Source organism: Periplaneta americana, chromosome 8 (assembly GCF_040183065.1).
Source record: "Periplaneta americana isolate PAMFEO1 chromosome 8, P.americana_PAMFEO1_priV1, whole genome shotgun sequence".
NCBI classification, from domain to species: domain Eukaryota; kingdom Metazoa; phylum Arthropoda; class Insecta; order Blattodea; family Blattidae; genus Periplaneta; species Periplaneta americana.
The window spans coordinates 106751037-106763166 of record NC_091124.1 but is presented as its reverse complement, the minus strand read 5'-3'; the positions used below and the strand labels follow the sequence as shown (position 1 = coordinate 106763166).

At 35.4% G+C, this 12130-nt stretch overlaps 1 long non-coding RNA gene across 1 annotated transcript; it reads left to right on the top strand.

Moving 5' to 3' along the window:
* The first annotated feature begins 1443 nt into the window (after positions 1-1443).
* LOC138704330 (uncharacterized) lies at positions 1444-4324 on the top strand. The gene is made up of 4 exons (XR_011333318.1): positions 1444-1616; positions 2061-2178; positions 2634-2763; positions 3854-4324. It is a non-coding gene; the product is annotated as an uncharacterized lncRNA (long non-coding RNA).
* Positions 4325-12130: the final 7806 nt, after the last annotated feature.

The following is a 12130-nucleotide window of genomic DNA, read 5'->3' as shown; positions in this document are numbered from 1 at the left end:
AGGGCATTTTGAATTCTGTTGATGTGCCCTTAAATGTTGTAGACGACTCTACATGTTCTCGAAGAGTAGTGTCGTAGCTGCTCAACAAATGTAAACATTCTATATAGTTGCCTTTGTTAAGTGAATCTTCACTTTCGCCATGCCCTCTGAACGGCAGTACTTGCATGGCTAAGAAGCACGTTGTGTCGATTAGGCTTTTCATTATTTCTCTGTTCTTCTTCACCATTTCATTGTGACGCCCACATCCGATTTCAATTGTTGATCAAGTTGGGTGTCAATACGAACACTTCCAAAACAAGAAAGCTGAACAACCGAACGCAAATGACATTGCGATCGTTCGTGTTTGACAATGGCATTGCTGAGATTATTCAAATTATTATAACCCTCTTTGTTCCACACACTTTGTTCGTTACAAATTAACGGTTAGCACGTCTAGCCGCGAAACCAGGTGGCCCGGGTTCGATTCCCGGTCGGGGCAAGTTACCTGGTTGAGGTTTTTTCCGGGGTTTTCCCTCAACCCAATATGAGCAAATGCTGGGTAACTTTCGGTGTTGGACCCCGGACTCATTTCACCGGCATTATCACCTTCATCTCATTCAGACGCTAAATAACCTAAGCTGTTGATAAAGCGTCGTAAAATAACCTACTAAAAAATCGTTACAAATTAATAAGCATGGCCAGCAAAATAATGACTGCATCCTGTTAGCTAATTAGTTTTCACATATTGGTTCACATTGAAATAACGTAAATATTCTCTACTCTTTTCTTTATGTAAAAACTTAAAGTTCGGAAGCGCCGGCACTGGTCTTCCCCCCAGAGTTACAATTTCAACTTTTTCGTTCAATGATCTACAACCGAAAATCCTTTTAAAAATCTGTTCAATTATACAGTGATCTTCTGCCATATTACAACAATATCGCACTAGTTTTACCTCACTTTGTTTAAATAAACTCTATAACACACTCACTTTACCAATAGAAGTTCAAATAAACACTATAATACAGTAATTTCATCACCAAAAGCGCTTTCATTAGCGCCTACCAGCCTAACGTACTACGGCAATGGGCAAGACACGTAAATCAGGGCGCATGCGCCAGCTGTTCTAATGTACTGATTATGAAGGGAAACACTACGCTCACTGCAGGGCCAGGGAGGCTCAGCAAGCCGAGCTGCCCAACTCTCCAGTGACGAAAGATGACGCGAGAGCGAGCACACAGCGGACAATAATTGAAATGCGACGTACAGTACCAACCAAAAGGAAATGAAAATAGGATGCCAAACCAAAATTTGCTGAAATTAGTTAAGGACTCTGCAGACTTTCTTAAATTAACAGTATTACTTTTAAATACAAATTTAATAAATTTCTTCCTGTCTGTCTGGGTAGGCGCAGCAGACCTAGCCTACCCAGAATGCACGCCACTGACTGTGTATGACCTATTAACCTCATTTGTTCAGTTGATCAATTGTTGGATGTTGGCATTCCTATTCTGTTTAAATCTTGTATAAATTATGAAATTGACGAACATGGCTGCTTAAGGAAGAAATTTGAACAGATCGAGTTAATTGAGAAGTTACTGGTGCTTTCCTGCAACAAGAAATAATTCGCAACGTTAAAGGTAAGAAAGAAATATGTTTGGGAATACATCTACACGGTTCAACTTTTCTTTCAACTTCACACATTCAAGCAATGCCTGCAAGATTGGTATTTAATAATAACGGAAGTGCACACAATGTGCAGGATAACATATTATTTTAGCTTTCGCTGCTGCAGAACTTGGTCAGTGAAACTATAATCGGTTTTTACACTCCATCACATGGTATTTTGGTATTTTAATATTAATATGGCGTACCTTGTAAATAGAAAATCTTAATGTATCTTAATTCAACATGCGCTTTAAACTTTATTCTTTCAATATTCTTCTCAGACTGCGTGCGTACGAGCATGAAAAACTGAACTGTGTAGATGCAGCTTAACTGCACCGTCATGTTTTCTAATTTAAACTGAATTCTTCCATCATATCTTAAACGTTTATTAAACTGAGATCTGTAATTGTTTTCAGGGATAAACTTCAGAACGCGATTACCTTCATTCTACCACTACCACATGATGAACTGACTTCTGTGTTGAATTACAACAGTGTATTAGGCCTAACTGCAATTACGCCAAGAGCTTTAAAGGTAAGCTAACAGAGTTAATATACACTTTGGGTATGAACGAACATCTTATTTTTGTATATAGCTAAGTTAAGTTGGTCAGACATCTTAAAATTCGTGGGACAGAATCTGATATGACTGAATATGTTGTTCCCGGTGTAATTCTTTACAGTAGCGTTACGAAAGGATGGCGGGGTACCTTAGCTTGGTAACGCAATAGTAAAGAAGTATTGTTCACGAAAAGATATATTTTAGAAATTTGACTTTACAGTTAACAGTAGTACCTTTACTGGAATAATTCTGATTAAATAAAAAGAGTTAAATTGCCGGAGATATTTATTATTTTTATAGACTCGTGGATAGAATTCTTCCAGGAATATTTCACAAACGTTGATTATACTGCAATCCTTCAATTGTTCTATGAAATGTAATGTTATTAATGCATTATATGATACTAGGCTACTTCTGGTTTGTTTCAGTTAATAGAAAGACAAATGGCGGAGTTTTACACTGTGAATGTGCTGCAGTGTACTGTCAGAAATCGGATAGTAATGAGAAGACCTGGTTATTCCTGTTTCCTGCGCCAAGTAATGCAGCACAGCTTAAAAGGTAAGCAATGCCGTTGGCATAAGCTCAATGCAAAGATATCCTTATATATCATCAGTAAATAGTCAGGGTTGGTAAACTATATTGATTTTTAAATTTAAGTTAGAATTATTTGTCAAATTCATATTTGTTTATTAAAATGAGTTTTTGCCTTCTTTTGTAATTCATTTAAACTTAATTTGTGCATTAGTTCCTACATAATTGTGTATTTTGTTAATGTGTTATTTTAAGTAATTAACAACATCGCTTCAAAAATAATTTACTATGTTTACACATAGGCCTCATTATTAATACATGAAGAGTTACAGCACTAATAACCTGCACTTAATGATAATAATAATAATTGGCTTAGAGTTAGGCAAGATATTATGCTCAGTTTGTTATTCATTAGAAAAGAATTAAACTATTTAGGGAGATAAATATTTACACATAAATTTATCAGAAGAGCTTAGCATTGTGTGTTTTCAGAATAAATACGTAGTCCATTTGGCATTGTGCAACTTTTACTTTGAATATTGTTATGAGCTACAACTATTCATTTCAATCCTCAGCATCATACTGTGCTTTAATTAGGTGGTGATTCCGAAAGTAGGCTCTACTTGACTACCTGTACCATGTGTTCTGTTGCTCCTTAATTAGGAGTTGGGAAAAGACATATGAGAAGCAAACTTTCAAAACCTGTCCATTTCTTCAGAAAATGCTAGAATTATATGTCTGTAATAAACAAAGATTTTTCTGTGGTGAAATTTTATATGAATTCATAGGAAGGAAAATATATTTCACCATAGAAAATATTTTGTTCATTGCAGAGATGCAAGTTTGCTACTCATATATATTGCTAATAGTTTTAAGAAGCAGCAGAACAGTCATATGTAAAAACGTTTATATTTTTTTTTTCAGGAAGTTAATTTCTCATCTTAATCATGTTAGGTGCATATAATTTTAATCTGTTATTTAAGTAGTAACAATTATTTGATGTAAATAAAATGAAAATAATTTTATTTACATCATGATTAAATCATTAATTTAAATTAATACCATCCCTTGTTTGTGTATTTTTTTAAAGATAATAATAGAATTTTGATTGTAACAGGTACCACATGTGGGCAGCTGTGGCAGAAAGTCCTCATCCTTACAGAAGGACCTATATATGTGCAAGCCATTTTCGCAGTAATCAGTATAACGGTGACTTGAGATATAACTTACTAAGAGGGGCCATTCCATCAAGGGATGCTTGGTATCCCACTCAAGAACTACGACCCACTTCATCACCAGGCTACTTACATTAACCTTTTTCACCACCTGACATAATTGCTTCATTCATTGCACTTCACTGTGGCATCAATTTGAACCTGTATTCTCTTTCATTGAGTGATTCATTCATTGTCTTTATGTTTTAACAAAATTGTGTTTAATTTTGTTGACAAGTGTATGGTAATGGACTTCATTCATTATTATTATTATTATTATTATTATTATTATTATTATTATTATTATTATTATTATTATTATTATTATTAAAGGTAAAAGGTAAAGGTATTCCCGTAACATGCCAAGAAGGCATTTGGGGGACATGGAGGTAGAGCCCCATGCTTTCCATGACCTCGGTACTAGAATGAATTATTATTATTATTATTATTATTATTATTATTATTATCTCATTTCGTTTAATGTGTTGATTTCTTTAGTTAATTGAAGGAAAATAAGAGGAATTCATTCATTCATCTGAAAAAAAAGTAGAGTACTTGACTTCTACATTATGAGCAATATAATTTTTGTAATATATAGGGCAATGATAAATCTAACGATCTTTAAGACCCAAAGTTAACATTACATAGTAATATAAATACAAATAATAATTACTAGTACAATGAGCATTTCAGTTGTGTCATCTATAGGGCATAGGAGGGAGTCCAGTGGCAGCGATACGAATATGCAGCTTCTGCAACTGGTGAGATTTGGGTTCATTATTTAGAATTTTTAGACAGTAAATATGTTGTTGTTTTCTAATGTCAGGCATTTGACATAAAGTCATTTGCCCTCTTGCACTCCAATATTTTTCAAAGATATTATCATGACCAGAGTAAATATGTTGATGTTTTCTAATGCCAGGCATTTGACAATAAAGTCATTTGACCTCTTGCACTCCAGTATTTTTCAAAATTATTGTCATGGTCAGCCACTGAAGCACAGATTTTTAGGTGTTCCGAATCCATTTCTTGGTTTGAGTAGCACAATGGACAGTAAGGATACTGATATATTCCAATTCTATGCAGAAAAATAGTCCCCCAATCGGATTTCTGGGCGGGACTACTTTAATGGTACAGAAGCAACTAAATTTTTTATAATGGAATGCTTGTATAACATCAGCTAAGAAGAGAGTAAATATGGTACAATATTTTGTCTCTTCTCACTTTATAGATCTCTTGGATTTGGAACAAGTTTTGACGGAGAAATCATTGTAATAAGTGAAAGTCTCAGGAATCTTCTATGCCACATCAATAAATTTAAGAATGCAGTTATATTGTCAGGCTCCAAAGCAGCTATTCCATCAATAGTCTCTAAATACATACTTTCATCTCAAACAGCAGAAATAACTAAAATGCTCTCTCAATTAATATCACTCAATAAAAGAATTGTATTCCAATGGATACCATCCCATTGTGGAATCCTGGGAAACGAGAATGCGGATGCTTTAGCAAAGAAGGGCAGCACTGCTACTTACAGACCTGTTATTAAATCTACGTATTACTCTGTGAAAAGATTTATTAAATCTACATACTTAGACTTCAACAAACAAAATTTGATAACACAAATCTCAAGGGAAAAATGGAACTCTCTGCATCATAATCCACAGTTAATTCCCGATTTACCACGAAAATCGTCTGTAGCAGCATTTAGATTGGCAACAGGTCATGACTGTCTGGCCAAACAAAGACCTGCATAGAATTGGAATATATCAGTCCCCTAACTACCCACTGTGCAACTCAAACCAAGAAATGGATTCGGAACACCTCAAAATCTGTGCTTCAGTGGCTGGCCATGATAATATCTTCGAAAAATATTGGAGTGCAAGAGGTCAAATGACTTTGTCAAACCCCTGGCATTAGAATACAACAACAACAACAACAACAACAACATATTTTGAGCAATGGGGCCACAACCAAATCAAACACTCAGTATCAAAGCTCATCATTAGGAAATATTGCGAAGTATAGACTTATCTCTAATAAATTGTATTGCACTTTTTCTAATATGTTCAGTGTTTTGAATCAACTATACATCAGAGAATGAAAAATAATTTTTTTACTTGTATTTCTTAATGGCGTTTTTATTAAAAGTCTAAGTTAATTTTATGTCTGTTGTAGACAAATAGTTTTCTTTATATTCTTTATCAGTGGTGATTATTGATTACTTAGATTTTTAATATCCATATATTAAACTAATGGCAGTTACTTTTAAAAATAGATGTTCAGCTCTGACAGTGTAAAACAAATAAAGTGGTGTTTTATAAATGTTTATGAACGTGCGTTGTACTATGTCACAGCAAAACATCTTATGACTATTTTCAAGCTAATGTTTGACATAAAAAAATAAGAGCGAATTATAATTATATAACTGACCAATAATAACTTCGAAGTCAATATTCCAAAGTCAATCTTTGTTTTTATCTTCTAATACATGATACATAACATTATTTAAAAATAGTGCTTAAGGTGTTTTGGAGAGAAGTATCCTATCCTATTCGCATCCTCTACCTCAATTACATATTTGATCTAGAAGATGCAAAAACATTTATTAGTCAAATTTGATAAATTAATTTAATAAAAGGGTTAAATGACGGTGTTAAAAGAGGGAGTGTGTTAATGGTTTTCAGTTTCATGTTCAACCATTATATTTATATTCACATGTTAAAACAAAAATGTGATATAAATATTGTGGTTAAACATGTTATTTAAACTGATAAACCATTACACACTCCTTTGGCGATATGAAAAACACCAGTATGTGTTGGTATAATAGGTATCTACAGTACCGATCGTGCTCTAATGTTGGCATAACGGATACCTGTAATACCGATCGGGCCGTGTAACAAGGGATGTAGTTCCGCATTCTGCCGCTATGTGTAACGAGATGTAGTTCCGATGTTTTTTTCCGCCAAGTGTCTCCACGTCGCGTCAATAGCGTGTCGAAGGTAATGCATTGAGTTGGGGGTCTTTCCATTTATTTGTCTATGCTAAGAACTACTGCCAACTCGAACCACGCTGCGTACGATGTCTAGAGGCTCATCATTTCTCTCAATGCCCAAATCCTAAAATAATACTGCCTAAGTGCGAGAACTGTCAACAACAACAACAACAACCAGCAAACAACAGAGGCTGTGAACACTATTTACAATTGAAGGAAAAACTCTCACGTGGTATTCAGTTAAGACAAGAAAAACGGACTCATGTTCCAGAATCTTAGCAACCATTACTTCAACGCACAGAAGATTCTCAACATCAAGTAAATCCTTCAATGTCTCAACCATCTACGTCAAAATTTCAAGCAAATTCTCGATATAAGACGTATGCAAATGCAGTGAAAGGATCCTTTGATCAGAGTCACCGTCGCCCTATAAGTCAACCTGCTCCTGAATCTTCCACTTCATCTCTCTTAACCGATCTACTCTCTAAGGTTATTCCGCACATTATCACTTTATTGACGCCATTCTTGTCAGAAATTAAAAATTACTTTATCTCTTCCCTGTCATCTTACTTCCAGAATGGCAGCAAATAATAAAATTTCTATTCATCAACTCACTATAATCAATTGGAATGCTGATGGTATTAGAATGAAACGATCTTCTCTGATTGCCTTTTTGTCAACACATAATATTATGTTAGCCTGCATCACAGAAACTCACCTTCTTCCAAACGATGTCTTCATTGTTCCAGGATATAAAATATATAGACATGATAGGAATGCTTCAACTGCATCTGGTGGTGTTGCCATTTTAATTAAGCGAAATATTACACATCATCAAGTCCTTCTTCCTTATATGTCTGATATAGAAACAGTCGGAATCAAAATTAAGTGTCAAAATAACCAAGATTTTGTTTTATTTTGTGCTTATAAGCCCCCAAAATATCTGCTAAGTACTGCATACCTTGCTCTTTTATTTCCCTCAGTCGGTTCAACACTTCTTGTGGGCGATCTAAACTGTAAACACGCATCATGGGGATGCAGAGTATCGAACTCAAATGGACATCGTCTTTATAACTGCATTAACAACCTTGTTCTCCATATTCTCGCACCAACTGAACCAACACACTATCCATATAATCCCGCCAATCTTCCCGATATCCTTGACATCGAAATTCAAAAGAATATGCATTTACCAACTTATATTGCATCATTAACAGCACTTGATTCAGATCATTGTCCAGTGTTGATTACTTTCCAATTGTCTCCTAATGTAATACCTAAAGTGCAACGCCTTATTAATGGTTTTGTTGATTGGGATAAATTTCAGTTGACTCTAGACTCAATGTTAGTCACAGAATATCATCCACTAACAGCAACAGATATTGACAATGATGTTCAACATTTTACGGACACAATATGCTCATGTGTAAATTATTCTACAATGTGCTCCCAGCGGCCATTAACGCGCTACTACGTACCATCTTCCATACTCCAATTAATTAAGGAAAAACATCGTATTCGTAGACAATGGCAACGAGAGAGGCAACCATGGCAGCGGAAGAAGCTGAATTATCTCATACGATTAGTCACGACAAATCTTGAACAACATCGCCTGCAGTCATATCAGTCTTACTTATCATCTCTATCTGAAGCTGATAATACTCTTTGGTACGCTACAAAGCGTATTCTACGCGAGCCAACAGTCATCCCGACACTTCAGTTAGACTCTCAAACAGCCACAGACACAGAGTCGAAATGTAACTTGCTTGCATCTTATTATCAACATGTATTCACCCCAAACGAGAATAAAAATGAACAGACTACTTCTGAATTAGAAAAAGAACTTATAGAACATATTAATAAACCGACTGTGCCAGAGAAAATTTTCTATACTATTCCATAAGAATTGTCTCACTTCATTCAAAGGCTTCCAAATAAAAAATCTCCAGGCCATGATCTTATACCCAACATTGTATTAAAGAAGCTTACCAACAAAGCTCTTACTTACTTGACGATAATTTTAAATGCTGCCCTTTTAATTGGGTACTTTCCTCGAGCCTGGAAGCTTGCTGAAATCATTGTTTTTCATAAGCCTAACACACCTAAGCACTTGCCATCAAGTTATCGACCTATTAGCTTACTGCCCACGCTATCTAAATTCTTTGAGAAAGTTATTCATCATCGCATTTGTAAATTTACGTTCCAAAACAAGATAATACCAGATTTTCAGTTTGGCTTTCGTCCGAAACATTCTACAACACACCAGCTGCAAAGAGTCACTGAATCCATTATAAAAGACTTTGAAGAAAAAATAGTATACTGCCATTGTGTTTCTAGATATTGCCCAAGCATTTGATACTGTTTGGCATGATGGTTTAATGCTAAAATTATATAGAATTGGTGTTCCTGACTATCTCACACGCATCGTGAAAAGTTTTTTATCTGAGCATCAGTTCTCAGTACGTATAGATGGCATTAAATCAACGCTTCGTCCAGTTTTAGCCGGAGTACCACAAGGATCTATACTGTCACCACTTCTCTTCAATATCTTCACATATGACATTTCATGTTTACAACCGTCACACATAGCTATGTATGCTGATGATACAGTTCTCTTTTATTCTCATAGTAACCTAAATCAGCACCCTTCAGACATCCTTACAGGAGCGGTTCTCTGACTGGAGATTACTACTCAACATTACCAAGACAGAAGCTAAAATCTTCTCTTTAAGGCCTATTCATAATCCACCTCCTTTGGTTCTTCTAAATGAACAAGTTACATGGCTCTCTAGTCAAGCTGTCAAATATTGGAAATATTATTAGACACGAAACTTACATGGAATGCCCATATAACTCTCATTGTTACACTAACCTCTTCTAGAATTCGAAAATTATATCCTTTGGTTAATAGACGTTCACAAATTGGATTGGACTGTTCAATGCTACTCTACACCTCACTTGTACGACCTCTTTTAACTTATGCAGCGCCAGTGTGGGGGACTGCAAATAAGACAAACATGCATCGCTTACAAGTTCTCCAGAACAAGTTCCTGCGTACTGCAACAAATGCCCCCTGGTTTGTAAGAAATCAACAACTGCATCAAGAATTGGGAATTCTTCCACTAGAACAGTACATCCATTCAATGTCAAAATCTTTCTTCAACAAACTTCCTGGTGTTCCTGGAGCTGTGACATATAACATTGGAGCAAGATCTTGTCAGCCATCTCGACTTAAAAGGAAACTCCCTCAAAACATACGTCTTAGTGATACTGACGACTTTTCATAATATAACACAGAAAATCATCATATTTTTGTTCACATAATTCACAACAATGTTCAATTAATTAATTTAAATTAGAGGAGCCTTTAGAGCCAACCTCAGCATGATATTCTGCATGTGATATTCCATAATTTAACAGTGGTCTGTATAGCAAGTTTGCTGGTCGACCAATATTAAAGTAAAAAAAAAAAAATTCAACTGTGAAAAGAGCGAGCTCCGTATGAACAACTGCCATCACCGTAGCCAACACGGGAGCCAGCAAGTGAGTACGCAGGGCAGCCATCAGCGCAGCCACCTTGGATTCCATCACAGAAACTAGCACCGTTTGAACCAGGCTCTAGCGTCCCTATCTATCTATCTATCTATCTATCTATCTATCTATCTATCTATCTATCTATCTATCTATCTATCTATCTATCTATCTATCTATCTATCTATCTATCTATCTATCTATCTATCTATCTATCTATCTATCTATCTATCTATCTATCTATCTATCTATCTATCTATCTATCTATCTATCTATCTATCTATCTATCTATCTATCTATCTATCTATCTATCTATCTATCTATCTATCTATCTATCTATCTATCTATCTATCTATCTATCTATCTATCTATCTATCTATCTATCTATCTATCTATCTATCTATCTATCTATCTATCTATCTATCTATCTATCTATCTATCTATCTATCTATCTATCTACCTATCTATCTATCTGTCTGTCTGTCTGTCTGTCTGTCTGTCTGTCTGTCGGTCTGTCTGTCTGTCTGTCTGTCGGTCTGTCTGTCTGTCGGTCTGTCTGTCTGTCTGTCTGTCTATCTACCTACCTATCTACCTACCCACCTACCTACCTACCTGTCTGTCTACCCACCTACCCACCCACCCACCTACCTACCTACCTACCTACCTACCTATCCATCTATCTTGCAACGGTGGGCCTCTGTTTAATTTTAATAGTTGGTATAAATAATAAGTAAATAATACTTAAACGATAAAGTTTTGCCCCGCCGTCAATCGTATGATAGGGTCGATTGTCTCATGGGTGAGGTGGTACAAAAGAAAACACTCAGCATAAATAATCAACTATCCGTTTACATTTATTAATTAGCACTTCCGGTAATTGGAAGATAAACAAAAAGGATGCAGTAGAAATACAGCCACCTATAACTCCACCAATGCATCGAAACTGGGTTGCCACTAATCGTCACTCAATTGGCATTCACCATTACACACAATAGTAACACCATCTATATCATAGTTGGGCATCGTGCCTCACTTGAGAAATAATGCCTCACTGACCTTCACAGAGCTTATCGCTCTGAGTGACATCTTCACAGTCCCCGTTCCTCCCTCACGCACCTCCTAGGCGTGGGCAGGTTCTATATCAGTTTCATAAGCAATATCAGTGGTGGAATAATGGCCTTATCAAAGCAGTGTGTACGCGTTAGAAAACGATTATTTCATGAGAAATGGGAGGAAGAGTTTTTTTGCTGTTTAGAAGGGGAGAACATACGATGTATGTTATGCTCGAAAATCCTATTAGGCATTAATAAATATACAACGACATTACTCCTTATGTCATAAAGAACATGCTGAATTAGAAGGTAAGACAAATTAAATGTTATTTTTCGTACTATTCCGAATAAAATTTATGATCTTAACATTTGCATAGTATACTAAATACGACATTATACCTTAAACACGCTGCATTAAAAGGTACGAGGAATTAAATGTTGTTTGTACGTATTATTTCCAAAAGAAATTTATAAAAAATATATCAAATGTGCGTAGAAAACGAAATATGATTTTCTGAAATTATTTTAGGTCGAGAACGTGCAAATCTATTAAGTAATCTTGATAAACGCCAGAATATTCAAATAAAAAATAAACGTAG